We start from the raw sequence: 26,021 nt of genomic DNA on the forward strand, positions 1-26,021 counted from the left end.
TGGTGGGAGCAACAAAGCCTTTCAAAGCTTTCAACTGATTGCTTTGCAAATTGATTAACTGTTTTGACGCATTCGGAAGGCCACACTGGTGACGCATTCGGAAGGCCCCTGCTGGTCAGACTGGAAATGCAACAGTGGAAATGCCACAAAAACTCAGGCCAAACATGCATAAAACAACCTTTTACAAACCCATTGCAAGCGCTTTCTTGAAGGTAAAATCTTTCAAATGGAATTAGCTAACCACCCTCAGGTGAGTCTTGAACGGCAGGTTGGCTTTATCAGCAGTTTCAACGGCAGAGCTTGAGCTCATACAAGGTGTCTGGCCGTGATAAAGAAGAAGCCTCCCCGTCGGGGAATCGAACCCCGGTCTTCCGCGTGACAGGCGGAGATACTGTCCACTATACTAACGAGGACTGGTGGTTACTGCAGTGTCCCTGAGCGGTACGCCACCGTATGCTCAACCGTTGAGAAGTCAAGAATACTGGACATGCGGTCATCTGGTGATGGGGCCGATTCTTATTACATTTGCTCCTTCCTCTAATGGAATTGGCTGTATTATTGTTTTAACAAAAAAGACAAAAAGCTGGGTGTGAGGAGCGTGCACCAGACATTACCCTTGCTGAGCATGGTGGCATGTGTTTGGTAGCACATTGTCCCAACGTCTCATGGTTACAGCTCGAGTTTCTCTTCATTCACGCATAAATCTTTCGCCTTTTACTAAAGATTTCCGTGGAGGGGAACATTTGCGAGTTACTGGTATTTTTGGATGCTCTGCTCACAGCAGAGCTACATGCGTTTGTTCAAAAACAGAGGACTTTTGGCGGCTTGCTCCGCAGAACTGCAGCAGGTTGGGCCAGCGTTCAAGAGTGGCCCAACGGTTCGGCCGTTTTGTCCATGTCTGGAGCTGGGAGGTCGTCAAACCATCACCACTTTCCCAGTTCACAACTTCAAATCTTGGGTCAGCAGCATGATTGTAAGGTTTACCAATCACAAAAGGGTAGTGGTGGGAGCAACAAAGCCTTTCAAAGCTTTCAACTGATTGCTTTGCAAATTGATTAACTGTTTTGACGCATTCGGAAGGCCACACTGGTGACGCATTCGGAAGGCCCCTGCTGGTCAGACTGGAAATGCAACAGTGGAAATGCCACAAAAACTCAGGCCAAACATGCATAAAACAACCTTTTACAAACCCATTGCAAGCGCTTTCTTGAAGGTAAAATCTTTCAAATGGAATTAGCTAACCACCCTCAGGTGAGTCTTGAACGGCAGGTTGGCTTTATCAGCAGTTTCAACGGCAGAACTTGAGCTCATACAAGGTGTCTGGCCGTGATAAAGAAGAAGCCTCCCCGTCGGGGAATCTAACCCCGGTCTTCCGCGTGACAGGCGGAGATACTGTCCACTATACTAACGAGGACTGGTGGTTACTGCAGTGTCCCTGAGCGGTACGGCACCGTATGCTCAACCGTTGAGAAGTCAAGAATACTGGACATGCGGTCATCTGGTGATGGGGCAGATTCTTATTACATTTGCTCCTTCCTCTAATGGAAATGGCTGTATTATTGTTTTAACAAAAAAGACAAAAAGCTGGGTGGGAGGAGCGTGCACCAGACATTACCCTTGCTGAGCATGGTGGCATGTGTGTGGTAGCACATTGTCCCAACGTCTCATGGTTACAGCTCGAGTTTCTCTTCATTCACGCATAAATCTTTCGCCTTTTACTAAAGATTTCCGTGGAGGGGAACATTTGCGAGTTACTGGTATTTTTGGATGCTCTGCTCACAGCAGAGCTACATGCGTTTGTTCAAAAACAGAGGACTTTTGGCGGCTTGCTCTGCAGAACTGCAGCAGGTTGGGCCAGCGTTCGAGAGTGGCCCAACGGTTCGGCCGTTTTGTCCATGTCTGGAGCTGGGTGGTCGTCAAACCATCACCACTTTCCCAGTTCACAACTTCAAATCTTGGGTCAGCAGCATGATTGTAAGGTTTACCAATCACAAAAGGGTAGTGGTGGGAGCAACAAAGCCTTTCAAAGCTTTCAACTGATTGCTTTGCAAATTGATTAACTGTTTTGACGCATTCGGAAGGCCACACTGGTGACGCATTCGGAAGGCCCCTGCTGGTCAGACTGGAAATGCAACAGTGGAAATGCCACAAAAACTCAGGCCAAACATGCATAAAACAACCTTTTACAAACCCATTGCAAGCGCTTTCTTGAAGGTAAAATCTTTCAAATGGAATTAGCTAACCACCCTCAGGTGAGTCTTGAACGGCAGGTTGGCTTTATCAGCAGTTTCAACGGCAGAGCTTGAGCTCATACAAGGTGTCTGGCCGTGATAAAGAAGAAGCCTCCCCGTCGGGGAATCGAACCCCGGTCTTCCGCGTGACAGGCGGAGATACTGTCCACTATACTAACGAGGACTGGTGGTTACTGCAGTGTCCCTGAGCGGTACGCCACCGTATGCTCAACCGTTGAGAAGTCAAGAATACTGGACATGCGGTCATCTGGTGATGGGGCAGATTCTTATTACATTTGCTCCTTCCTCTAATGGAATTGGCTGTATTATTGTTTTAACAAAAAAGACAAAAAGCTGGGTGGGAGGAGCGTGCACCAGACATTACCCTTGCTGAGCATGGTGGCATGTGTTTGGTAGCACATTGTCCCAACGTCTCATGGTTACAGCTCGAGTTTCTCTTCATTCACGCATAAATCTTTCGCCTTTTACTAAAGATTTCCGTGGAGGGGAACATTTGCGAGTTACTGGTATTTTTGGATGCTCTGCTCACAGCAGAGCTACATGCGTTTGTTCAAAAACAGAGGACTTTTGGCGGCTTGCTCCGCAGAACTGCAGCAGGTTGGGCCAGCGTTCGAAAGTGGCCCAACGGTTCGGCCGTTTTGTCCATGTCTGGAGCTGGGTGGTCGTCAAACCATCACCACTTTCCCAGTTCACAACTTCAAATCTTGGGTCAGCAGCATGATTGTAAGGTTTACCAATCACAAAAGGGTAGTGGTGGGAGCAACAAAGCCTTTCAAAGCTTTCAACTGATTGCTTTGCAAATTGATTAACTGTTTTGACGCATTCGGAAGGCCACACTGGTGACGCATTCGGAAGGCCCCTGCTGGTCAGACTGGAAATGCAACAGTGGAAATGCCACAAAAACTCAGGCCAAACATGCATAAAACAACCTTTTACAAACCCATTGCAAGCGCTTTCTTGAAGGTAAAATCTTTCAAATGGAATTAGCTAACCACCCTCAGGTGAGTCTTGAACGGCAGGTTGGCTTTATCAGCAGTTTCAACGGCAGAGCTTGAGCTCATACAAGGTGTCTGGCCGTGATAAAGAAGAAGCCTCCCCGTCGGGGAATTGAACCCCGGTCTTCCGCGTGACAGGCGGAGATACTGTCCACTATACTAACGAGGACTGGTGGTTACTGCAGTGTCCCTGAGCGGTACGGCACCGTATGCTCAACCGTTGAGAAGTCAAGAATACTGGACATGCGGTCATCTGGTGATGGGGCAGATTCTTATTACATTTGCTCCTTCCTCTAATGGAAATGGCTGTATTATTGTTTTAACAAAAAAGACAAAAAGCTGGGTGGGAGGAGCGTGCACCAGACATTACCCTTGCTGAGCATGGTGGCATGTGTGTGGTAGCACATTGTCCCAACGTTAGTGATGGCCAAATGAGGCTTCCTGAACCACTGAGGCTTTCCAGCCCATTGGTTCACCAAAAGGTTCGTTTACCTGAAGCCTCATGAAACAGTGTGCTCCCTAGTGACACCTGCTGTGCAAAGCAATGTATCGCACACAAATCTATTCATCCTGAGCAACCAAATTGTCATGGTGTGGGCACACCCTTTTTCTATTGCCTGTGTATTAAATAAAGTTTTTTACTCTGCTTGTGTTTACCTATGCACACACAACTCACACACACATAACTTTGTATTCAGTAGTTCTTTGGGTTAGTGATGACAGTGAATGCCCCAAATGAGTGTCAAGAAATCACTGAGTGCAGTGCTGACTGAGTGCAATAGTGTAGTGATTATGGAACTGGGAGTACAATTATGTAGTGCTTATGGAACTGGGAGTGGAACAGCAAACTGCAACAGGGATGGGAACATTTTTACTGATTTTTATTTATTTATTTGTTTATTTATTTATTTATTTATTTATCTAGTCTTAGAATAATAATAATAGCAATAATATATATATATATATATATATATATATATATATATATATATATATATATATATATATATACAATAATAACACTACTACCAATATATGTATATATATATAGCAACTAGAACTAGATATAGGCTAATTTACTCTAATAATCTAATAATCTACTAAACTAAGTATAATGTAATATAATATATAATACAGGCTATGATATATAATGATAACTATGCTACTACAAACTCGCTACAACTCGCTACTCACTACTTCGTACAACCAACACTTCAACACCAATGCAAACGCCTACTGCAAAACCCACGAGAGGCGCGAGGTTTCGAACCACTTTTATCCGGAAGCGATACTCAGAATGAAGCAATGACGTATTCAACACAATCCGAGGCCTCGTTTGTTATCGTCACGTGATTTTCACGGAAACGACACAAGCCTCGAATCGGGGCTTCATCTGGAACGCCCCTTTTTGCTCGACACAAGCTCCGGAGCCTCGCTTCAGATGTCACATCACTACCCAACGTCTCATGGTTACAGCTCGAGTTTCTCTTCATTCACGCATAAATCTTTCGCCTTTTACTAAAGATTTCCGTGGAGGGGAACATTTGCGAGTTACTGGTATTTTTGGATGCTCTGCTCACAGCAGAGCTACATGCGTTTGTTCAAAAACAGAGGACTTTTGGCGGCTTGCTCCGCAGAACTGCAGCAGGTTGGGCCAGCGTTCGAGAGTGGCCCAACGGTTCGGCCGTTTTGTCCATGTCTGGAGCTGGGTGGTCGTCAAACCATCACCACTTTCCCAGTTCACAACTTCAAATCTTGGGTCAGCAGCATGATTGTAAGGTTTACCAATCACAAAAGGGTAGTGGTGGGAGCAACAAAGCCTTTCAAAGCTTTCAACTGATTGCTTTGCAAATTGATTAACTGTTTTGACGCATTCGGAAGGCCACACTGGTGACGCATTCGGAAGGCCCCTGCTGGTCAGACTGGAAATGCAACAGTGGAAATGCCACAAAAACTCAGGCCAAACATGCATAAAACAACCTTTTACAAACCCATTGCAAGCGCTTTCTTGAAGGTAAAATCTTTCAAATGGAATTAGCTAACCACCCTCAGGTGAGTCTTGAACGGCAGGTTGGCTTTATCAGCAGTTTCAACGGCAGAGCTTGAGCTCATACAAGGTGTCTGGCCGTGATAAAGAAGAAGCCTCCCCGTCGGGGAATCGAACCCCGGTCTTCCGCGTGACAGGCGGAGATACTGTCCACTATACTAACGAGGACTGGTGGTTACTGCAGTGTCCCTGAGCGGTACGCCACCGTATGCTCAACCGTTGAGAAGTCAAGAATACTGGACATGCGGTCATCTGGTGATGGGGCCGATTCTTATTACATTTGCTCCTTCCTCTAATGGAATTGGCTGTATTATTGTTTTAACAAAAAAGACAAAAAGCTGGGTGGGAGGAGCGTGCACCAGACATTACCCTTGCTGAGCATGGTGGCATGTGTTTGGTAGCACATTGTCCCAACGTCTCATGGTTACAGCTCGAGTTTCTCTTCATTCACGCATAAATCTTTCGCCTTTTACTAAAGATTTCCGTGGAGGGGAACATTTGCGAGTTACTGGTATTTTTGGATGCTCTGCTCACAGCAGAGCTACATGCGTTTGTTCAAAAACAGAGGACTTTTGGCGGCTTGCTCCGCAGAACTGCAGCAGGTTGGGCCAGCGTTCAAGAGTGGCCCAACGGTTCGGCCGTTTTGTCCATGTCTGGAGCTGGGAGGTCGTCAAACCATCACCACTTTCCCAGTTCACAACTTCAAATCTTGGGTCAGCAGCATGATTGTAAGGTTTACCAATCACAAAAGGGTAGTGGTGGGAGCAACAAAGCCTTTCAAAGCTTTCAACTGATTGCTTTGCAAATTGATTAACTGTTTTGACGCATTCGGAAGGCCACACTGGTGACGCATTCGGAAGGCCCCTGCTGGTCAGACTGGAAATGCAACAGTGGAAATGCCACAAAAACTCAGGCCAAACATGCATAAAACAACCTTTTACAAACCCATTGCAAGCGCTTTCTTGAAGGTAAAATCTTTCAAATGGAATTAGCTAACCACCCTCAGGTGAGTCTTGAACGGCAGGTTGGCTTTATCAGCAGTTTCAACGGCAGAGCTTGAGCTCATACAAGGTGTCTGGCCGTGATAAAGAAGAAGCCTCCCCGTCGGGGAATCGAACCCCGGTCTTCCGCGTGACAGGCGGAGATACTGTCCACTATACTAACGAGGACTGGTGGTTACTGCAGTGTCCCTGAGCGGTACGGCACCGTATGCTCAACCGTTGAGAAGTCAAGAATACTGGACATGCGGTCATCTGGTGATGGGGCAGATTCTTATTACATTTGCTCCTTCCTCTAATGGAAATGGCTGTATTATTGTTTTAACAAAAAAGACAAAAAGCTGGGTGGGAGGAGCGTGCACCAGACATTACCCTTGCTGAGCATGGTGGCATGTGTGTGGTAGCACATTGTCCCAACGTCTCATGGTTACAGCTCGAGTTTCTCTTCATTCACGCATAAATCTTTCGCCTTTTACTAAAGATTTCCGTGGAGGGGAACATTTGCGAGTTACTGGTATTTTTGGATGCTCTGCTCACAGCAGAGCTACATGCGTTTGTTCAAAAACAGAGGACTTTTGGCGGCTTGCTCCGCAGAACTGCAGCAGGTTGGGCCAGCGTTCGAGAGTGGCCCAACGGTTCGGCCGTTTTGTCCATGTCTGGAGCTGGGTGGTCGTCAAACCATCACCACTTTCCCAGTTCACAACTTCAAATCTTGGGTCAGCAGCATGATTGTAAGGTTTACCAATCACAAAAGGGTAGTGGTGGGAGCAACAAAGCCTTTCAAAGCTTTCAACTGATTGCTTTGCAAATTGATTAACTGTTTTGACGCATTCGGAAGGCCACACTGGTGACGCATTCGGAAGGCCCCTGCTGGTCAGACTGGAAATGCAACAGTGGAAATGCCACAAAAACTCAGGCCAAACATGCATAAAACAACCTTTTACAAACCCATTGCAAGCGCTTTCTTGAAGGTAAAATCTTTCAAATGGAATTAGCTAACCACCCTCAGGTGAGTCTTGAACGGCAGGTTGGCTTTATCAGCAGTTTCAACGGCAGAGCTTGAGCTCATACAAGGTGTCTGGCCGTGATAAAGAAGAAGCCTCCCCGTCGGGGAATCGAACCCCGGTCTTCCGCGTGACAGGCGGAGATACTGTCCACTATACTAACGAGGACTGGTGGTTACTGCAGTGTCCCTGAGCGGTACGGCACCGTATGCTCAACCGTTGAGAAGTCAAGAATACTGGACATGCGGTCATCTGGTGATGGGGCAGATTCTTATTACATTTGCTCCTTCCTCTAATGGAAATGGCTGTATTATTGTTTTAACAAAAAAGACAAAAAGCTGGGTGGGAGGAGCGTGCACCAGACATTACCCTTGCTGAGCATGGTGGCATGTGTGTGGTAGCACATTGTCCCAACGTCTCATGGTTACAGCTCGAGTTTCTCTTCATTCACGCATAAATCTTTCGCCTTTTACTAAAGATTTCCGTGGAGGGGAACATTTGCGAGTTACTGGTATTTTTGGATGCTCTGCTCACAGCAGAGCTACATGCGTTTGTTCAAAAACAGAGGACTTTTGGCGGCTTGCTCCGCAGAACTGCAGCAGCTTGGGCCAGCGTTCGAGAGTGGCCCAACGGTTCGGCCGTTTTGTCCATGTCTGGAGCTGGGTGGTCGTCAAACCATCACCACTTTCCCAGTTCACAACTTCAAATCTTGGGTCAGCAGCATGATTGTAAGGTTTAGCAATCACAAAAGGGTAGTGGTGGGAGCAACAAAGCCTTTCAAAGCTTTCAACTGATTGCTTTGCAAATTGATTAACTGTTTTGACGGATTCGGAAGGCCACACTGGTGACGCATTCGGAAGGCCCCTGCTGGTCAGACTGGAAATGCAACAGTGGAAATGCCACAAAAACTCAGGCCAAACATGCATAAAACAACCTTTTACAAACCCATTGCAAGCGCTTTCTTGAAGGTAAAATCTTTCAAATGGAATTAGCTAACCACCCTCAGGTGAGTCTTGAACGGCAGGTTGGCTTTATCAGCAGTTTCAACGGCAGAGCTTGAGCTCATACAAGGTGTCTGGCCGTGATAAAGAAGAAGCCTCCCCGTCGGGGAATCGAACCCCGGTCTTCCGCGTGACAGGCGGAGATACTGTCCACTATACTAACGAGGACTGGTGGTTACTGCAGTGTCCCTGAGCGGTACGGCACCGTATGCTCAACCGTTGAGAAGTCAAGAATACTGGACATGCGGTCATCTGGTGATGGGGCAGATTCTTATTACATTTGCTCCTTCCTCTAATGGAATTGGCTGTATTATTGTTTTAACAAAAAAGACAAAAAGCTGGGTGGGAGGAGCGTGCACCAGACATTACCCTTGCTGAGCATGGTGGCATGTGTTTGGTAGCACATTGTCCCAACGTCTCATGGTTACAGCTCGAGTTTCTCTTCATTCACGCATAAATCTTTCGCCTTTTACTAAAGATTTCCGTGGAGGGGAACATTTGCGAGTTACTGGTATTTTTGGATGCTCTGCTCACAGCAGAGCTACATGCGTTTGTTCAAAAACAGAGGACTTTTGGCGGCTTGCTCCGCAGAACTGCAGCAGGTTGGGCCAGCGTTCGAAAGTGGCCCAACGGTTCGGCCGTTTTGTCCATGTCTGGAGCTGGGTGGTCGTCAAACCATCACCACTTTCCCAGTTCACAACTTCAAATCTTGGGTCAGCAGCATGATTGTAAGGTTTACCAATCACAAAAGGGTAGTGGTGGGAGCAACAAAGCCTTTCAAAGCTTTCAACTGATTGCTTTGCAAATTGATTAACTGTTTTGACGCATTCGGAAGGCCACACTGGTGACGCATTCGGAAGGCCCCTGCTGGTCAGACTGGAAATGCAACAGTGGAAATGCCACAAAAACTCAGGCCAAACATGCATAAAACAACCTTTTACAAACCCATTGCAAGCGCTTTCTTGAAGGTAAAATCTTTCAAATGGAATTAGCTAACCACCCTCAGGTGAGTCTTGAACGGCAGGTTGGCTTTATCAGCAGTTTCAACGGCAGAGCTTGAGCTCATACAAGGTGTCTGGCCGTGATAAAGAAGAAGCCTCCCCGTCGGGGAATCGAACCCCGGTCTTCCGCGTGACAGGCGGAGATACTGTCCACTATACTAACGAGGACTGGTGGTTACTGCAGTGTCCCTGAGCGGTACGGCACCGTATGCTCAACCGTTGAGAAGTCAAGAATACTGGACATGCGGTCATCTGGTGATGGGGCAGATTCTTATTACATTTGCTCCTTCCTCTAATGGAAATGGCTGTATTATTGTTTTAACAAAAAAGACAAAAAGCTGGGTGGGAGGAGCGTGCACCAGACATTACCCTTGCTGAGCATGGTGGCATGTGTGTGGTAGCACATTGTCCCAACGTTAGTGATGGCCAAATGAGGCTTCCTGAACCACTGAGGCTTTCCAGCCCATTGGTTCACCAAAAGGTTCGTTTACCTGAAGCCTCATGAAACAGTGTGCTCCCTAGTGACACCTGCTGTGCAAAGCAATGTATCGCACACAAATCTATTCATCCTGAGCAACCAAATTGTCATGGTGTGGGCACACCCTTTTTCTATTGCCTGTGTATTAAATAAAGTTTTTTACTCTGCTTGTGTTTACCTATGCACACACAACTCACACACACATAACTTTGTATTCAGTAGTTCTTTGGGTTAGTGATGACAGTGAATGCCCCAAATGAGTGTCAAGAAATCACTGAGTGCAGTGCTGACTGAGTGCAATAGTGTAGTGATTATGGAACTGGGAGTACAATTATGTAGTGCTTATGGAACTGGGAGTGGAACAGCAAACTGCAACAGGGATGGGAACATTTTTACTGATTTTTATTTATTTATTTGTTTATTTATTTATTTATTTATTTATCTAGTCTTAGAATAATAATAATAGCAATAATATATATATATATATATATATATATATATATATATATATATATATATATATATATATATATATATATATATATATACAATAATAACACTACTACCAATATATGTATATATATATAGCAACTAGAACTAGATATAGGCTAATTTACTCTAATAATCTAATAATCTACTAAACTAAGTATAATGTAATATAATATATAATACAGGCTATGATATATAATGATAACTATGCTACTACAAACTCGCTACAACTCGCTACTCACTACTTCGTACAACCAACACTTCAACACCAATGCAAACGCCTACTGCAAAACCCACGAGAGGCGCGAGGTTTCGAACCACTTTTATCCGGAAGCGATACTCAGAATGAAGCAATGACGTATTCAACACAATCCGAGGCCTCGTTTGTTATCGTCACGTGATTTTCACGGAAACGACACAAGCCTCGAATCGGGGCTTCATCTGGAACGCCCCTTTTTGCTCGACACAAGCTCCGGAGCCTCGCTTCAGATGTCACATCACTACCCAACGTCTCATGGTTACAGCTCGAGTTTCTCTTCATTCACGCATAAATCTTTCGCCTTTTACTAAAGATTTCCGTGGAGGGGAACATTTGCGAGTTACTGGTATTTTTGGATGCTCTGCTCACAGCAGAGCTACATGCGTTTGTTCAAAAACAGAGGACTTTTGGCGGCTTGCTCCGCAGAACTGCAGCAGGTTGGGCCAGCGTTCGAGAGTGGCCCAACGGTTCGGCCGTTTTGTCCATGTCTGGAGCTGGGTGGTCGTCAAACCATCACCACTTTCCCAGTTCACAACTTCAAATCTTGGGTCAGCAGCATGATTGTAAGGTTTACCAATCACAAAAGGGTAGTGGTGGGAGCAACAAAGCCTTTCAAAGCTTTCAACTGATTGCTTTGCAAATTGATTAACTGTTTTGACGCATTCGGAAGGCCACACTGGTGACGCATTCGGAAGGCCCCTGCTGGTCAGACTGGAAATGCAACAGTGGAAATGCCACAAAAACTCAGGCCAAACATGCATAAAACAACCTTTTACAAACCCATTGCAAGCGCTTTCTTGAAGGTAAAATCTTTCAAATGGAATTAGCTAACCACCCTCAGGTGAGTCTTGAACGGCAGGTTGGCTTTATCAGCAGTTTCAACGGCAGAGCTTGAGCTCATACAAGGTGTCTGGCCGTGATAAAGAAGAAGCCTCCCCGTCGGGGAATCGAACCCCGGTCTTCCGCGTGACAGGCGGAGATACTGTCCACTATACTAACGAGGACTGGTGGTTACTGCAGTGTCCCTGAGCGGTACGCCACCGTATGCTCAACCGTTGAGAAGTCAAGAATACTGGACATGCGGTCATCTGGTGATGGGGCCGATTCTTATTACATTTGCTCCTTCCTCTAATGGAATTGGCTGTATTATTGTTTTAACAAAAAAGACAAAAAGCTGGGTGGGAGGAGCGTGCACCAGACATTACCCTTGCTGAGCATGGTGGCATGTGTTTGGTAGCACATTGTCCCAACGTCTCATGGTTACAGCTCGAGTTTCTCTTCATTCACGCATAAATCTTTCGCCTTTTACTAAAGATTTCCGTGGAGGGGAACATTTGCGAGTTACTGGTATTTTTGGATGCTCTGCTCACAGCAGAGCTACATGCGTTTGTTCAAAAACAGAGGACTTTTGGCGGCTTGCTCCGCAGAACTGCAGCAGGTTGGGCCAGCGTTCAAGAGTGGCCCAACGGTTCGGCCGTTTTGTCCATGTCTGGAGCTGGGAGGTCGTCAAACCATCACCACTTTCCCAGTTCACAACTTCAAATCTTGGGTCAGCAGCATGATTGTAAGGTTTACCAATCACAAAAGGGTAGTGGTGGGAGCAACAAAGCCTTTCAAAGCTTTCAACTGATTGCTTTGCAAATTGATTAACTGTTTTGACGCATTCGGAAGGCCACACTGGTGACGCATTCGGAAGGCCCCTGCTGGTCAGACTGGAAATGCAACAGTGGAAATGCCACAAAAACTCAGGCCAAACATGCATAAAACAACCTTTTACAAACCCATTGCAAGCGCTTTCTTGAAGGTAAAATCTTTCAAATGGAATTAGCTAACCACCCTCAGGTGAGTCTTGAACGGCAGGTTGGCTTTATCAGCAGTTTCAACGGCAGAGCTTGAGCTCATACAAGGTGTCTGGCCGTGATAAAGAAGAAGCCTCCCCGTCGGGGAATCGAACCCCGGTCTTCCGCGTGACAGGCGGAGATACTGTCCACTATACTAACGAGGACTGGTGGTTACTGCAGTGTCCCTGAGCGGTACGGCACCGTATGCTCAACCGTTGAGAAGTCAAGAATACTGGACATGCGGTCATCTGGTGATGGGGCAGATTCTTATTACATTTGCTCCTTCCTCTAATGGAAATGGCTGTATTATTGTTTTAACAAAAAAGACAAAAAGCTGGGTGGGAGGAGCGTGCACCAGACATTACCCTTGCTGAGCATGGTGGCATGTGTGTGGTAGCACATTGTCCCAACGTCTCATGGTTACAGCTCGAGTTTCTCTTCATTCACGCATAAATCTTTCGCCTTTTACTAAAGATTTCCGTGGAGGGGAACATTTGCGAGTTACTGGTATTTTTGGATGCTCTGCTCACAGCAGAGCTACATGCGTTTGTTCAAAAACAGAGGACTTTTGGCGGCTTGCTCCGCAGAACTGCAGCAGGTTGGGCCAGCGTTCGAGAGTGGCCCAACGGTTCGGCCGTTTTGTCCATGTCTGGAGCTGGGTGGTCGTCAAACCATCACCACTTTCCCAGTTCACAACTTCAAATCTTGGGTCAGCAGCATGATTGTAAGGTTTACCAATCACAAAAGGGTAGTGGTGGGAGCAACAAAGCCTTTCAAAGCTTTCAACTGATTGCTTTGCAAATTGATTAACTGTTTTGACGCATTCGGAAGGCCACACTGGTGACGCATTCGGAAGGCCCCTGCTGGTCAGACTGGAAATGCAACAGTGGAAATGCCACAAAAACTCAGGCCAAACATGCATAAAACAACCTTTTACAAACCCATTGCAAGCGCTTTCTTGAAGGTAAAATCTTTCAAATGGAATTAGCTAACCACCCTCAGGTGAGTCTTGAACGGCAGGTTGGCTTTATCAGCAGTTTCAACGGCAGAGCTTGAGCTCATACAAGGTGTCTGGCCGTGATAAAGAAGAAGCCTCCCCGTCGGGGAATCGAACCCCGGTCTTCCGCGTGACAGGCGGAGATACTGTCCACTATACTAACGAGGACTGGTGGTTACTGCAGTGTCCCTGAGCGGTACGGCACCGTATGCTCAACCGTTGAGAAGTCAAGAATACTGGACATGCGGTCATCTGGTGATGGGGCAGATTCTTATTACATTTGCTCCTTCCTCTAATGGAAATGGCTGTATTATTGTTTTAACAAAAAAGACAAAAAGCTGGGTGGGAGGAGCGTGCACCAGACATTACCCTTGCTGAGCATGGTGGCATGTGTGTGGTAGCACATTGTCCCAACGTCTCATGGTTACAGCTCGAGTTTCTCTTCATTCACGCATAAATCTTTCGCCTTTTACTAAAGATTTCCGTGGAGGGGAACATTTGCGAGTTACTGGTATTTTTGGATGCTCTGCTCACAGCAGAGCTACATGCGTTTGTTCAAAAACAGAGGACTTTTGGCGGCTTGCTCCGCAGAACTGCAGCAGCTTGGGCCAGCGTTCGAGAGTGGCCCAACGGTTCGGCCGTTTTGTCCATGTCTGGAGCTGGGTGGTCGTCAAACCATCACCACTTTCCCAGTTCACAACTTCAAATCTTGGGTCAGCAGCATGATTGTAAGGTTTAGCAATCACAAAAGGGTAGTGGTGGGAGCAACAAAGCCTTTCAAAGCTTTCAACTGATTGCTTTGCAAATTGATTAACTGTTTTGACGGATTCGGAAGGCCACACTGGTGACGCATTCGGAAGGCCCCTGCTGGTCAGACTGGAAATGCAACAGTGGAAATGCCACAAAAACTCAGGCCAAACATGCATAAAACAACCTTTTACAAACCCATTGCAAGCGCTTTCTTGAAGGTAAAATCTTTCAAATGGAATTAGCTAACCACCCTCAGGTGAGTCTTGAACGGCAGGTTGGCTTTATCAGCAGTTTCAACGGCAGAGCTTGAGCTCATACAAGGTGTCTGGCCGTGATAAAGAAGAAGCCTCCCCGTCGGGGAATCGAACCCCGGTCTTCCGCGTGACAGGCGGAGATACTGTCCACTATACTAACGAGGACTGGTGGTTACTGCAGTGTCCCTGAGCGGTACGGCACCGTATGCTCAACCGTTGAGAAGTCAAGAATACTGGACATGCGGTCATCTGGTGATGGGGCAGATTCTGGTGATGGGGCAGATACAGCTCGAGTTTCTCTTCATTCACGCATAAATCTTTCGCCTTTTACTAAAGATTTCCGTGGAGGGGAACATTTGCGAGTTACTGGTATTTTTGGATGCTCTGCTCACAGCAGAGCTACATGCGTTTGTTCAAAAACAGAGGACTTTTGGCGGCTTGCTCCGCAGAACTGCAGCAGGTTGGGCCAGCGTTCGAGAGTGGCCCAACGGTTCGGCCGTTTTGTCCATGTCTGGAGCTGGGTGGTCGTCAAACCATCACCACTTTCCCAGTTCACAACTTCAAATCTTGGGTCAGCAGCATGATTGTAAGGTTTACCAATCACAAAAGGGTAGTGGTGGGAGCAACAAAGCCTTTCAAAGCTTTCAACTGATTGCTTTGCAAATTGATTAACTGTTTTGACGCATTCGGAAGGCCACACTGGTGACGCATTCGGAAGGCCCCTGCTGGTCAGACTGGAAATGCAACAGTGGAAATGCCACAAAAACTCAGGCCAAACATGCATAAAACAACCTTTTACAAACCCATTGCAAGCGCTTTCTTGAAGGTAAAATCTTTCAAATGGAATTAGCTAACCACCCTCAGGTGAGTCTTGAACGGCAGGTTGGCTTTATCAGCAGTTTCAACGGCAGAGCTTGAGCTCATACAAGGTGTCTGGCCGTGATAAAGAAGAAGCCTCCCCGTCGGGGAATCGAACCCCGGTCTTCCGCGTGACAGGCGGAGATACTGTCCACTATACTAACGAGGACTGGTGGTTACTGCAGTGTCCCTGAGCGGTACGGCACCGTATGCTCAACCGTTGAGAAGTCAAGAATACTGGACATGCGGTCATCTGGTGATGGGGCAGATTCTTATTACATTTGCTCCTTCCTCTAATGGAAATGGCTGTATTATTGTTTTAACAAAAAAGACAAAAAGCTGGGTGGGAGGAGCGTGCACCAGACATTACCCTTGCTGAGCATGGTGGCATGTGTGTGGTAGCACATTGTCCCAACGTCTCATGGTTACAGCTCGAGTTTCTCTTCATTCACGCATAAATCTTTCGCCTTTTACTAAAGATTTCCGTGGAGGGGAACATTTGCGAGTTACTGGTATTTTTGGATGCTCTGCTCACAGCAGAGCTACATGCGTTTGTTCAAAAACAGAGGACTTTTGGCGGCTTGCTCCGCAGAACTGCAGCAGGTTGGGCCAGCGTTCGAGAGTGGCCCAACGGTTCGGCCGTTTTGTCCATGTCTGGAGCTGGGTGGTCGTCAAACCATCACCACTTTCCCAGTTCACAACTTCAAATCTTGGGTCAGCAGCATGATTGTAAGGTTTACCAATCACAAAAGGGTAGTGGTGGGAGCAACAAAGCCTTTCAAAGCTTTCAACTGATTGCTTTGCAAATTGATTAACTGTTTTGACGCATTCGGAAGGCCACACTGGTGACGCATTCGGAAGGCCCCTGCTGGTCAGACTGGAAATGCAACAGTGGAAATGCCACAAAAACTCAGGCCAAACATGCATAAAACAACCTTTTACAAACCCATTGCAAGCGCTTTCTTGAAGGTAAAATCTTTCAAATGGAATTAGCTAACCACCCTCAGGTGAGTCTTGAACGGCAGGTTGGCTTTATCAGCAGTTTCAACGGCAGAGCTTGAGCTCATACAAGGTGTCTGGCCGTGATAAAGAAGAAGCCTCCCCGTCGGGGAATCGAACCCCGGTCTTACGCGTGACAGGCGAAGATACTGTCCACTATACTAACGAGGACTGGTGGTTACTGCAGTGTCCCTGAGCGGTACGGTACCGTATGCTCAACCGTTGAGAAGTCAAGAATACTGGACATGCGGTCATCTGGTGATGGGGCAGATTCTTATTACATTTGCTCCTTCCTCTAATGGAAATGGCTGTATTATTGTTTTAACAAAAAAGACAAAAAGCTGGGTGGGAGGAGCGTGCACCAGACATTACCCTTGCTGAGCATGGTGGCATGTGTGTGGTAGCACATTGTCCCAACGTCTCATGGTTACAGCTCGAGTTTCTCTTCATTCACGCATAAATCTTTCGCCTTTTACTAAAGATTTCCGTGGAGGGGAACATTTGCGAGTTACTGGTATTTTTGGATGCTCTGCTCACAGCAGAGCTACATGCGTTTGTTCAAAAACAGAGGACTTTTGGCGGCTTGCTCTGCAGAACTGCAGCAGGTTGGGCCAGCGTTCGAGAGTGGCCCAACGGTTCGGCCGTTTTGTCCATGTCTGGAGCTGGGTGGTCGTCAAACCATCACCACTTTCCCAGTTCACAACTTCAAATCTTGGGTCAGCAGCATGATTGTAAGGTTTACCAATCACAAAAGGGTAGTGGTGGGAGCAACAAAGCCTTTCAAAGCTTTCAACTGATTGCTTTGCAAATTGATTAACTGTTTTGACGCATTCGGAAGGCCACACTGGTGACGCATTCGGAAGGCCCCTGCTGGTCAGACTGGAAATGCAACAGTGGAAATGCCACAAAAACTCAGGCCAAACATGCATAAAACAACCTTTTACAAACCCATTGCAAGCGCTTTCTTGAAGGTAAAATCTTTCAAATGGAATTAGCTAACCACCCTCAGGTGAGTCTTGAACGGCAGGTTGGCTTTATCAGCAGTTTCAACGGCAGAGCTTGAGCTCATACAAGGTGTCTGGCCGTGATAAAGAAGAAGCCTCCCCGTCGGGGAATCGAACCCCGGTCTTCCGCGTGACAGGCGGAGATACTGTCCACTATACTAACGAGGACTGGTGGTTACTGCAGTGTCCCTGAGCGGTACGCCACCGTATGCTCAACCGTTGAGAAGTCAAGAATACTGGACATGCGGTCATCTGGTGATGGGGCAGATTCTTATTACATTTGCTCCTTCCTCTAATGGAATTGGCTGTATTATTGTTTTAACAAAAAAGACAAAAAGCTGGGTGGGAGGAGCGTGCACCAGACATTACCCTTGCTGAGCATGGTGGCATGTGTTTGGTAGCACATTGTCCCAACGTCTCATGGTTACAGCTCGAGTTTCTCTTCATTCACGCATAAATCTTTCGCCTTTTACTAAAGATTTCCGTGGAGGGGAACATTTGCGAGTTACTGGTATTTTTGGATGCTCTGCTCACAGCAGAGCTACATGCGTTTGTTCAAAAACAGAGGACTTTTGGCGGCTTGCTCCGCAGAACTGCAGCAGGTTGGGCCAGCGTTCGAAAGTGGCCCAACGGTTCGGCCGTTTTGTCCATGTCTGGAGCTGGGTGGTCGTCAAACCATCACCACTTTCCCAGTTCACAACTTCAAATCTTGGGTCAGCAGCATGATTGTAAGGTTTACCAATCACAAAAGGGTAGTGGTGGGAGCAACAAAGCCTTTCAAAGCTTTCAACTGATTGCTTTGCAAATTGATTAACTGTTTTGACGCATTCGGAAGGCCACACTGGTGACGCATTCGGAAGGCCCCTGCTGGTCAGACTGGAAATGCAACAGTGGAAATGCCACAAAAACTCAGGCCAAACATGCATAAAACAACCTTTTACAAACCCATTGCAAGCGCTTTCTTGAAGGTAAAATCTTTCAAATGGAATTAGCTAACCACCCTCAGGTGAGTCTTGAACGGCAGGTTGGCTTTATCAGCAGTTTCAACGGCAGAGCTTGAGCTCATACAAGGTGTCTGGCCGTGATAAAGAAGAAGCCTCCCCGTCGGGGAATCGAACCCCGGTCTTCCGCGTGACAGGCGGAGATACTGTCCACTATACTAACGAGGACTGGTGGTTACTGCAGTGTCCCTGAGCGGTACGGCACCGTATGCTCAACCGTTGAGAAGTCAAGAATACTGGACATGCGGTCATCTGGTGATGGGGCAGATTCTTATTACATTTGCTCCTTCCTCTAATGGAAATGGCTGTATTATTGTTTTAACAAAAAAGACAAAAAGCTGGGTGGGAGGAGCGTGCACCAGACATTACCCTTGCTGAGCATGGTGGCATGTGTGTGGTAGCACATTGTCCCAACGTTAGTGATGGCCAAATGAGGCTTCCTGAACCACTGAGGCTTTCCAGCCCATTGGTTCACCAAAAGGTTCGTTTACCTGAAGCCTCATGAAACAGTGTGCTCCCTAGTGACACCTGCTGTGCAAAGCAATGTATCGCACACAAATCTATTCATCCTGAGCAACCAAATTGTCATGGTGTGGGCACACCCTTTTTCTATTGCCTGTGTATTAAATAAAGTTTTTTACTCTGCTTGTGTTTACCTATGCACACACAACTCACACACACATAACTTTGTATTCAGTAGTTCTTTGGGTTAGTGATGACAGTGAATGCCCCAAATGAGTGTCAAGAAATCACTGAGTGCAGTGCTGACTGAGTGCAATAGTGTAGTGATTATGGAACTGGGAGTACAATTATGTAGTGCTTATGGAACTGGGAGTGGAACAGCAAACTGCAACAGGGATGGGAACATTTTTACTGATTTTTATTTATTTATTTGTTTATTTATTTATTTATTTATTTATCTAGTCTTAGAATAATAATAATAGCAATAATATATATATATATATATATATATATATATATATATATATATATATATATACAATAATAACACTACTACCAATATATGTATATATATATAGCAACTAGAACTAGATATAGGCTAATTTACTCTAATAATCTAATAATCTACTAAACTAAGTATAATGTAATATAATATATAATACAGGCTATGATATATAATGATAACTATGCTACTACAAACTCGCTACAACTCGCTACTCACTACTTCGTACAACCAACACTTCAACACCAATGCAAACGCCTACTGCAAAACCCACGAGAGGCGCGAGGTTTCGAACCACTTTTATCCGGAAGCGATACTCAGAATGAAGCAATGACGTATTCAACACAATCCGAGGCCTCGTTTGTTATCGTCACGTGATTTTCACGGAAACGACACAAGCCTCGAATCGGGGCTTCATCTGGAACGCCCCTTTTTGCTCGACACAAGCTCCGGAGCCTCGCTTCAGATGTCACATCACTACCCAACGTCTCATGGTTACAGCTCGAGTTTCTCTTCATTCACGCATAAATCTTTCGCCTTTTACTAAAGATTTCCGTGGAGGGGAACATTTGCGAGTTACTGGTATTTTTGGATGCTCTGCTCACAGCAGAGCTACATGCGTTTGTTCAAAAACAGAGGACTTTTGGCGGCTTGCTCCGCAGAACTGCAGCAGGTTGGGCCAGCGTTCGAGAGTGGCCCAACGGTTCGGCCGTTTTGTCCATGTCTGGAGCTGGGTGGTCGTCAAACCATCACCACTTTCCCAGTTCACAACTTCAAATCTTGGGTCAGCAGCATGATTGTAAGGTTTACCAATCACAAAAGGGTAGTGGTGGGAGCAACAAAGCCTTTCAAAGCTTTCAACTGATTGCTTTGCAAATTGATTAACTGTTTTGACGCATTCGGAAGGCCACACTGGTGACGCATTCGGAAGGCCCCTGCTGGTCAGACTGGAAATGCAACAGTGGAAATGCCACAAAAACTCAGGCCAAACATGCATAAAACAACCTTTTACAAACCCATTGCAAGCGCTTTCTTGAAGGTAAAATCTTTCAAATGGAATTAGCTAACCACCCTCAGGTGAGTCTTGAACGGCAGGTTGGCTTTATCAGCAGTTTCAACGGCAGAGCTTGAGCTCATACAAGGTGTCTGGCCGTGATAAAGAAGAAGCCTCCCCGTCGGGGAATCGAACCCCGGTCTTCCGCGTGACAGGCGGAGATACTGTCCACTATACTAACGAGGACTGGTGGTTACTGCAGTGTCCCTGAGCGGTACGCCACCGTATGCTCAACCGTTGAGAAGTCAAGAATACTGGACATGCGGTCATCTGGTGATGGGGCCGATTCTTATTACATTTGCTCCTTCCTCTAATGGAATTGGCTGTATTATTGTTTTAACAAAAAAGACAAAAAGCTGGGTGGGAGGAGCGTGCACCAGACATTACCCTTGCTGAGCATGGTGGCATGTGTTTGGTAGCACATTGTCCCAACGTCTCATGGTTACAGCTCGAGTTTCTCTTCATTCACGCATAAATCTTTCGCCTTTTACTAAAGATTTCCGTGGAGGGGAACATTTGCGAGTTACTGGTATTTTTGGATGCTCTGCTCACAGCAGAGCTACATGCGTTTGTTCAAAAACAGAGGACTTTTGGCGGCTTGCTCCGCAGAACTGCAGCAGGTTGGGCCAGCGTTCAAGAGTGGCCCAACGGTTCGGCCGTTTTGTCCATGTCTGGAGCTGGGAGGTCGTCAAACCATCACCACTTTCCCAGTTCACAACTTCAAATCTTGGGTCAGCAGCATGATTGTAAGGTTTACCAATCACAAAAGGGTAGTGGTGGGAGCAACAAAGCCTTTCAAAGCTTTCAACTGATTGCTTTGCAAATTGATTAACTGTTTTGACGCATTCGGAAGGCCACACTGGTGACGCATTCGGAAGGCCCCTGCTGGTCAGACTGGAAATGCAACAGTGGAAATGCCACAAAAACTCAGGCCAAACATGCATAAAACAACCTTTTACAAACCCATTGCAAGCGCTTTCTTGAAGGTAAAATCTTTCAAATGGAATTAGCTAACCACCCTCAGGTGAGTCTTGAACGGCAGGTTGGCTTTATCAGCAGTTTCAACGGCAGAACTTGAGCTCATACAAGGTGTCTGGCCGTGATAAAGAAGAAGCCTCCCCGTCGGGGAATCTAACCCCGGTCTTCCGCGTGACAGGCGGAGATACTGTCCACTATACTAACGAGGACTGGTGGTTACTGCAGTGTCCCTGAGCGGTACGGCACCGTATGCTCAACCGTTGAGAAGTCAAGAATACTGGACATGCGGTCATCTGGTGATGGGGCAGATTCTTATTACATTTGCTCCTTCCTCTAATGGAAATGGCTGTATTATTGTTTTAACAAAAAAGACAAAAAGCTGGGTGGGAGGAGCGTGCACCAGACATTACCCTTGCTGAGCATGGTGGCATGTGTGTGGTAGCACATTGTCCCAACGTCTCATGGTTAAAGCTCGAGTTTCTCTTCATTCACGCATAAATCTTTCGCCTTTTACTAAAGATTTCCGTGGAGGGGAACATTTGCGAGTTACTGGTATTTTTGGATGCTCTGCTCACAGCAGAGCTACATGCGTTTGTTCAAAAACAGAGGACTTTTGGCGGCTTGCTCCGCAGAACTGCAGCAGGTTGGGCCAGCGTTCGAGAGTGGCCCAACGGTTCGGCCGTTTTGTCCATGTCTGGAGCTGGGTGGTCGTCAAACCATCACCACTTTCCCAGTTCACAACTTCAAATCTTGGGTCAGCAGCATGATTGTAAGGTTTACCAATCACAAAAGGGTAGTGGTGGGAGCAACAAAGCCTTTCAAAGCTTTCAACTGATTGCTTTGCAAATTGATTAACTGTTTTGACGCATTCGGAAGGCCACACTGGTGACGCATTCGGAAGGCCCCTGCTGGTCAGACTGGAAATGCAACAGTGGAAATGCCACAAAAACTCAGGCCAAACATGCATAAAACAACCTTTTACAAACCCATTGCAAGCGCTTTCTTGAAGGTAAAATCTTTCAAATGGAATTAGCTAACCACCCTCAGGTGAGTCTTGAACGGCAGGTTGGCTTTATCAGCAGTTTCAACGGCAGAGCTTGAGCTCATACAAGGTGTCTGGCCGTGATAAAGAAGAAGCCTCCCCTTCGGGGAATCGAACCCCGGTCTTCCGCGTGACAGGCGGAGATACTGTCCACTATACTAACGAGGACTGGTGGTTACTGCAGTGTCCCTGAGCGGTACGCCACCGTATGCTCAACCGTTGAGAAGTCAAGAATACTGGACATGCGGTCATCTGGTGATGGGGCAGATTCTTATTACATTTGCTCCTTCCTCTAATGGAATTGGCTGTATTATTGTTTTAACAAAAAAGACAAAAAGCTGGGTGGGAGGAGCGTGCACCAGACATTACCCTTGCTGAGCATGGTGGTATGTGTTTGGTAGCACATTGTCCCAACGTCTCATGGTTACAGCTCGAGTTTCTCTTCATTCACGCATAAATCTTTCGCCTTTTACTAAAGATTTCCGTGGAGGGGAACATTTGCGAGTTACTGGTATTTTTGGATGCTCTGCTCACAGCAGAGCTACATGCGTTTGTTCAAAAACAGAGGACTTTTGGCGGCTTGCTCCGCAGAACTGCAGCAGGTTGGGCCAGCGTTCGAGAGTGGCCCAACGGTTCGGCCGTTTTGTCCATGTCTGGAGCTGGGAGGTCGTCAAACCATCACCACTTTCCCAGTTCACAACTTCAAATCTTGGGTCAGCAGCATGATTGTAAGGTTTACCAATCACAAAAGGGTAGTGGTGGGAGCAACAAAGCCTTTCAAAGCTTTCAACTGATTGCTTTGCAAATTGATTAACTGTTTTGACGCATTCAGAAGGCCACACTGGTGACGCATTCGGAAGGCCCCTGCTGGTCAGACTGGAAATGCAACAGTGGAAATGCCACAAAAACTCAGGCCAAACATGCATAAAACAACCTTTTACAAACCCATTGCAAGCACTTTCTTGAAGGTAAAATCTTTCAAATGGAATTAGCTAACCACCCTCAGGTGAGTCTTGAACGGCAGGTTGGCTTTATCAGCAGTTTCAACGGCAGAACTTGAGCTCATACAAGGTGTCTGGCCGTGATAAAGAAGAAGCCTCCCCGTCGGGGAATCGAACCCCGGTCTTCCGCGTGACAGGCGGAGATACTGTCCACTATACTAACGAGGACTGGTGGTTACTGCAGTGTCCCTGAGCGGTACGGCACCGTATGCTCAACCGTTGAGAAGTCAAGAATACTGGACATGCGGTCATCTGGTGATGGGGCAGATTCTTATTACATTTGCTCCTTCCTCTAATGGAAATGGCTGTATTATTGTTTTAACAAAAAAGACAAAAAGCTGGGTGGGAGGAGCGTGCACCAGACATTACCCTTGCTGAGCATGGTGGCATGTGTGTGGTAGCACATTGTCCCAACGTCTCATGGTTAAAGCTCGAGTTTCTCTTCATTCACGCATAAATCTTTCGCCTTTTACTAAAGATTTCCGTGGAGGGGAACATTTGCGAGTTACTGGTATTTTTGGATGCTCTGCTCACAGCAGAGCTACATGCGTTTGTTCAAAAACAGAGGACTTTTGGCGGCTTGCTCCGCAGAACTGCAGCAGGTTGGGCCAGCGTTCGAGAGTGGCCCAACGGTTCGGCCGTTTTGTCCATGTCTGGAGCTGGGTGGTCGTCAAACCATCACCACTTTCCCAGTTCACAACTTCAAATCTTGGGTCAGCAGCATGATTGTAAGGTTTACCAATCACAAAAGGGTAGTGGTGGGAGCAACAAAGCCTTTCAAAGCTTTCAACTGATTGCTTTGCAAATTGATTAACTGTTTTGACGCATTCGGAAGGCCACACTGGTGACGCATTCGGAAGGCCCCTGCTGGTCAGACTGGAAATGCAACAGTGGAAATGCCACAAAAACTCAGGCCAAACATGCATAAAACAACCTTTTACAAACCCATTGCAAGCGCTTTCTTGAAGGTAAAATCTTTCAAATGGAATTAGCTAACCACCCTCAGGTGAGTCTTGAACGGCAGGTTGGCTTTATCAGCAGTTTCAACGGCAGAGCTTGAGCTCATACAAGGTGTCTGGCCGTGATAAAGAAGAAGCCTCCCCGTCGGGGAATCGAACCCCGGTCTTCCGCGTGACAGGCGGAGATACTGTCCACTATACTAACGAGGACTGGTGGTTACTGCAGTGTCCCTGAGCGGTACGCCACCGTATGCTCAACCGTTGAGAAGTCAAGAATACTGGACATGCGGTCATCTGGTGATGGGGCAGATTCTTATTACATTTGCTCCTTCCTCTAATGGAATTGGCTGTATTATTGTTTTAACAAAAAAGACAAAAAGCTGGGTGGGAGGAGCGTGCACCAGACATTACCCTTGCTGAGCATGGTGGCATGTGTTTGGTAGCACATTGTCCCAACGTCTCATGGTTACAGCTCGAGTTTCTCTTCATTCACGCATAAATCTTTCGCCTTTTACTAAAGATTTCCGTGGAGGGGAACATTTGCGAGTTACTGGTATTTTTGGATGCTCTGCTCACAGCAGAGCTACATGCGTTTGTTCAAAAACAGAGGACTTTTGGCGGCTTGCTCCGCAGAACTGCAGCAGGTTGGGCCAGCGTTCGAAAGTGGCCCAACGGTTCGGCCGTTTTGTCCATGTCTGGAGCTGGGTGGTCGTCAAACCATCACCACTTTCCCAGTTCACAACTTCAAATCTTGGGTCAGCAGCATGATTGTAAGGTTTACCAATCACAAAAGGGTAGTGGTGGGAGCAACAAAGCCTTTCAAAGCTTTCAACTGATTGCTTTGCAAATTGATTAACTGTTTTGACGCATTCGGAAGGCCACACTGGTGACGCATTCGGAAGGCCCCTGCTGGTCAGACTGGAAATGCAACAGTGGAAATGCCACAAAAACTCAGGCCAAACATGCATAAAACAACCTTTTACAAACCCATTGCAAGCGCTTTCTTGAAGGTAAAATCTTTCAAATGGAATTAGCTAACCACCCTCAGGTGAGTCTTGAACGGCAGGTTGGCTTCATCAGCAGTTTCAACGGCAGAGCTTGAGCTCATACAAGGTGTCTGGCCGTGATAAAGAAGAAGCCTCCCCGTCGGGGAATCGAACCCCGGTCTTCCGCGTGACAGGCGGAGATACTGTCCACTATACTAACGAGGACTGGTGGTTACTGCAGTGTCCCTGAGCGGTACGGCACCGTATGCTCAACCGTTGAGAAGTCAAGAATACTGGACATGCGGTCATCTGGTGATGGGGCAGATTCTTATTACATTTGCTCCTTCCTCTAATGGAAATGGCTGTATTATTGTTTTAACAAAAAAGACAAAAAGCTGGGTGGGAGGAGCGTGCACCAGACATTACCCTTGCTGAGCATGGTGGCATGTGTGTGGTAGCACATTGTCCCAACGTTAGTGATGGCCAAATGAGGCTTCCTGAACCACTGAGGCTTTCCAGCCCATTGGTTCACCAAAAGGTTCGTTTACCTGAAGCCTCATGAAACAGTGTGCTCCCTAGTGACACCTGCTGTGCAAAGCAATGTATCGCACACAAATCTATTCATCCTGAGCAACCAAATTGTCATGGTGTGGGCACACCCTTTTTCTATTGCCTGTGTATTAAATAAAGTTTTTTACTCTGCTTGTGTTTACCTATGCACACACAACTCACACACACATAACTTTGTATTCAGTAGTTCTTTGGGTTAGTGATGACAGTGAATGCCCCAAATGAGTGTCAAGAAATCA

At 46.6% G+C, this 26,021-nt stretch overlaps 40 non-coding genes across 40 annotated transcripts; 22 read left to right on the forward strand and 18 right to left on the reverse strand.

Moving 5' to 3' along the window:
- Nucleotides 1-341: 341 nt before the first annotated feature.
- Nucleotides 342-413, reverse strand: trnad-guc (transfer RNA aspartic acid (anticodon GUC)). Its single transcript has one exon. It is a non-coding gene; the product is annotated as a tRNA-Asp (tRNA).
- Nucleotides 414-673: 260 nt separating this feature from the next.
- On the forward strand, nt 674-788 carry LOC130068903 (U5 spliceosomal RNA). The gene has a single exon (XR_008803722.1). It is a non-coding gene; the product is annotated as a U5 spliceosomal RNA (small nuclear RNA).
- Nucleotides 789-1,674: 886 nt separating this feature from the next.
- Nucleotides 1,675-1,789, forward strand: LOC130068958 (U5 spliceosomal RNA). Its single transcript, XR_008803728.1, has one exon. It is a non-coding gene; the product is annotated as a U5 spliceosomal RNA (small nuclear RNA).
- A 554-nt stretch (nt 1,790-2,343) lies between these two features.
- On the reverse strand, nt 2,344-2,415 carry trnad-guc (transfer RNA aspartic acid (anticodon GUC)). Its single transcript has one exon. It is a non-coding gene; the product is annotated as a tRNA-Asp (tRNA).
- A 260-nt stretch (nt 2,416-2,675) lies between these two features.
- On the forward strand, nt 2,676-2,790 carry LOC130069012 (U5 spliceosomal RNA). The gene has a single exon (XR_008803732.1). It is a non-coding gene; the product is annotated as a U5 spliceosomal RNA (small nuclear RNA).
- Nucleotides 2,791-4,721: 1,931 nt separating this feature from the next.
- On the forward strand, nt 4,722-4,836 carry LOC130069072 (U5 spliceosomal RNA). The gene has a single exon (XR_008803736.1). It is a non-coding gene; the product is annotated as a U5 spliceosomal RNA (small nuclear RNA).
- Nucleotides 4,837-5,390: 554 nt separating this feature from the next.
- Nucleotides 5,391-5,462, reverse strand: trnad-guc (transfer RNA aspartic acid (anticodon GUC)). The gene has a single exon. It is a non-coding gene; the product is annotated as a tRNA-Asp (tRNA).
- A 260-nt stretch (nt 5,463-5,722) lies between these two features.
- LOC130069121 (U5 spliceosomal RNA) lies at nt 5,723-5,837 on the forward strand. Its single transcript, XR_008803739.1, has one exon. It is a non-coding gene; the product is annotated as a U5 spliceosomal RNA (small nuclear RNA).
- Nucleotides 5,838-6,391: 554 nt separating this feature from the next.
- trnad-guc (transfer RNA aspartic acid (anticodon GUC)) lies at nt 6,392-6,463 on the reverse strand. The gene has a single exon. It is a non-coding gene; the product is annotated as a tRNA-Asp (tRNA).
- A 260-nt stretch (nt 6,464-6,723) lies between these two features.
- LOC130069190 (U5 spliceosomal RNA) lies at nt 6,724-6,838 on the forward strand. Its single transcript, XR_008803742.1, has one exon. It is a non-coding gene; the product is annotated as a U5 spliceosomal RNA (small nuclear RNA).
- A 554-nt stretch (nt 6,839-7,392) lies between these two features.
- trnad-guc (transfer RNA aspartic acid (anticodon GUC)) lies at nt 7,393-7,464 on the reverse strand. The gene has a single exon. It is a non-coding gene; the product is annotated as a tRNA-Asp (tRNA).
- A 260-nt stretch (nt 7,465-7,724) lies between these two features.
- On the forward strand, nt 7,725-7,839 carry LOC130069232 (U5 spliceosomal RNA). Its single transcript, XR_008803746.1, has one exon. It is a non-coding gene; the product is annotated as a U5 spliceosomal RNA (small nuclear RNA).
- A 554-nt stretch (nt 7,840-8,393) lies between these two features.
- Nucleotides 8,394-8,465, reverse strand: trnad-guc (transfer RNA aspartic acid (anticodon GUC)). The gene has a single exon. It is a non-coding gene; the product is annotated as a tRNA-Asp (tRNA).
- Nucleotides 8,466-8,725: 260 nt separating this feature from the next.
- LOC130069283 (U5 spliceosomal RNA) lies at nt 8,726-8,840 on the forward strand. The gene has a single exon (XR_008803748.1). It is a non-coding gene; the product is annotated as a U5 spliceosomal RNA (small nuclear RNA).
- Nucleotides 8,841-9,394: 554 nt separating this feature from the next.
- trnad-guc (transfer RNA aspartic acid (anticodon GUC)) lies at nt 9,395-9,466 on the reverse strand. The gene has a single exon. It is a non-coding gene; the product is annotated as a tRNA-Asp (tRNA).
- A 1,321-nt stretch (nt 9,467-10,787) lies between these two features.
- LOC130069333 (U5 spliceosomal RNA) lies at nt 10,788-10,902 on the forward strand. The gene has a single exon (XR_008803754.1). It is a non-coding gene; the product is annotated as a U5 spliceosomal RNA (small nuclear RNA).
- Nucleotides 10,903-11,456: 554 nt separating this feature from the next.
- trnad-guc (transfer RNA aspartic acid (anticodon GUC)) lies at nt 11,457-11,528 on the reverse strand. The gene has a single exon. It is a non-coding gene; the product is annotated as a tRNA-Asp (tRNA).
- Nucleotides 11,529-11,788: 260 nt separating this feature from the next.
- On the forward strand, nt 11,789-11,903 carry LOC130069382 (U5 spliceosomal RNA). The gene has a single exon (XR_008803759.1). It is a non-coding gene; the product is annotated as a U5 spliceosomal RNA (small nuclear RNA).
- A 554-nt stretch (nt 11,904-12,457) lies between these two features.
- Nucleotides 12,458-12,529, reverse strand: trnad-guc (transfer RNA aspartic acid (anticodon GUC)). The gene has a single exon. It is a non-coding gene; the product is annotated as a tRNA-Asp (tRNA).
- Nucleotides 12,530-12,789: 260 nt separating this feature from the next.
- Nucleotides 12,790-12,904, forward strand: LOC130069487 (U5 spliceosomal RNA). Its single transcript, XR_008803774.1, has one exon. It is a non-coding gene; the product is annotated as a U5 spliceosomal RNA (small nuclear RNA).
- A 554-nt stretch (nt 12,905-13,458) lies between these two features.
- Nucleotides 13,459-13,530, reverse strand: trnad-guc (transfer RNA aspartic acid (anticodon GUC)). Its single transcript has one exon. It is a non-coding gene; the product is annotated as a tRNA-Asp (tRNA).
- A 260-nt stretch (nt 13,531-13,790) lies between these two features.
- LOC130069545 (U5 spliceosomal RNA) lies at nt 13,791-13,905 on the forward strand. Its single transcript, XR_008803777.1, has one exon. It is a non-coding gene; the product is annotated as a U5 spliceosomal RNA (small nuclear RNA).
- Nucleotides 13,906-14,459: 554 nt separating this feature from the next.
- On the reverse strand, nt 14,460-14,531 carry trnad-guc (transfer RNA aspartic acid (anticodon GUC)). The gene has a single exon. It is a non-coding gene; the product is annotated as a tRNA-Asp (tRNA).
- A 121-nt stretch (nt 14,532-14,652) lies between these two features.
- On the forward strand, nt 14,653-14,767 carry LOC130069591 (U5 spliceosomal RNA). The gene has a single exon (XR_008803783.1). It is a non-coding gene; the product is annotated as a U5 spliceosomal RNA (small nuclear RNA).
- Nucleotides 14,768-15,321: 554 nt separating this feature from the next.
- Nucleotides 15,322-15,393, reverse strand: trnad-guc (transfer RNA aspartic acid (anticodon GUC)). Its single transcript has one exon. It is a non-coding gene; the product is annotated as a tRNA-Asp (tRNA).
- A 260-nt stretch (nt 15,394-15,653) lies between these two features.
- On the forward strand, nt 15,654-15,768 carry LOC130069632 (U5 spliceosomal RNA). Its single transcript, XR_008803786.1, has one exon. It is a non-coding gene; the product is annotated as a U5 spliceosomal RNA (small nuclear RNA).
- An 886-nt stretch (nt 15,769-16,654) lies between these two features.
- LOC130069674 (U5 spliceosomal RNA) lies at nt 16,655-16,769 on the forward strand. The gene has a single exon (XR_008803792.1). It is a non-coding gene; the product is annotated as a U5 spliceosomal RNA (small nuclear RNA).
- Nucleotides 16,770-17,323: 554 nt separating this feature from the next.
- trnad-guc (transfer RNA aspartic acid (anticodon GUC)) lies at nt 17,324-17,395 on the reverse strand. The gene has a single exon. It is a non-coding gene; the product is annotated as a tRNA-Asp (tRNA).
- A 260-nt stretch (nt 17,396-17,655) lies between these two features.
- LOC130069721 (U5 spliceosomal RNA) lies at nt 17,656-17,770 on the forward strand. Its single transcript, XR_008803796.1, has one exon. It is a non-coding gene; the product is annotated as a U5 spliceosomal RNA (small nuclear RNA).
- A 554-nt stretch (nt 17,771-18,324) lies between these two features.
- trnad-guc (transfer RNA aspartic acid (anticodon GUC)) lies at nt 18,325-18,396 on the reverse strand. The gene has a single exon. It is a non-coding gene; the product is annotated as a tRNA-Asp (tRNA).
- A 1,295-nt stretch (nt 18,397-19,691) lies between these two features.
- Nucleotides 19,692-19,806, forward strand: LOC130069764 (U5 spliceosomal RNA). The gene has a single exon (XR_008803800.1). It is a non-coding gene; the product is annotated as a U5 spliceosomal RNA (small nuclear RNA).
- A 554-nt stretch (nt 19,807-20,360) lies between these two features.
- trnad-guc (transfer RNA aspartic acid (anticodon GUC)) lies at nt 20,361-20,432 on the reverse strand. The gene has a single exon. It is a non-coding gene; the product is annotated as a tRNA-Asp (tRNA).
- Nucleotides 20,433-20,692: 260 nt separating this feature from the next.
- On the forward strand, nt 20,693-20,807 carry LOC130069813 (U5 spliceosomal RNA). The gene has a single exon (XR_008803805.1). It is a non-coding gene; the product is annotated as a U5 spliceosomal RNA (small nuclear RNA).
- Nucleotides 20,808-21,692: 885 nt separating this feature from the next.
- On the forward strand, nt 21,693-21,808 carry LOC130096566 (U5 spliceosomal RNA). Its single transcript, XR_008808197.1, has one exon. It is a non-coding gene; the product is annotated as a U5 spliceosomal RNA (small nuclear RNA).
- An 886-nt stretch (nt 21,809-22,694) lies between these two features.
- On the forward strand, nt 22,695-22,809 carry LOC130069869 (U5 spliceosomal RNA). Its single transcript, XR_008803810.1, has one exon. It is a non-coding gene; the product is annotated as a U5 spliceosomal RNA (small nuclear RNA).
- Nucleotides 22,810-23,363: 554 nt separating this feature from the next.
- trnad-guc (transfer RNA aspartic acid (anticodon GUC)) lies at nt 23,364-23,435 on the reverse strand. Its single transcript has one exon. It is a non-coding gene; the product is annotated as a tRNA-Asp (tRNA).
- Nucleotides 23,436-23,694: 259 nt separating this feature from the next.
- LOC130096618 (U5 spliceosomal RNA) lies at nt 23,695-23,810 on the forward strand. The gene has a single exon (XR_008808205.1). It is a non-coding gene; the product is annotated as a U5 spliceosomal RNA (small nuclear RNA).
- Nucleotides 23,811-24,364: 554 nt separating this feature from the next.
- On the reverse strand, nt 24,365-24,436 carry trnad-guc (transfer RNA aspartic acid (anticodon GUC)). Its single transcript has one exon. It is a non-coding gene; the product is annotated as a tRNA-Asp (tRNA).
- A 260-nt stretch (nt 24,437-24,696) lies between these two features.
- LOC130069917 (U5 spliceosomal RNA) lies at nt 24,697-24,811 on the forward strand. Its single transcript, XR_008803818.1, has one exon. It is a non-coding gene; the product is annotated as a U5 spliceosomal RNA (small nuclear RNA).
- Nucleotides 24,812-25,365: 554 nt separating this feature from the next.
- On the reverse strand, nt 25,366-25,437 carry trnad-guc (transfer RNA aspartic acid (anticodon GUC)). Its single transcript has one exon. It is a non-coding gene; the product is annotated as a tRNA-Asp (tRNA).
- Between the last annotated feature and the right edge of the window lie 584 nt (nt 25,438-26,021).

This window comes from Rhinichthys klamathensis, unplaced genomic scaffold, assembly GCF_029890125.1.
Source record: "Rhinichthys klamathensis goyatoka isolate OS25496 unplaced genomic scaffold, OSU_Roscu_1.1 h1tg000001l_1, whole genome shotgun sequence".
NCBI classification, from domain to species: Eukaryota; Metazoa; Chordata; class Actinopteri; order Cypriniformes; family Leuciscidae; genus Rhinichthys; species Rhinichthys klamathensis.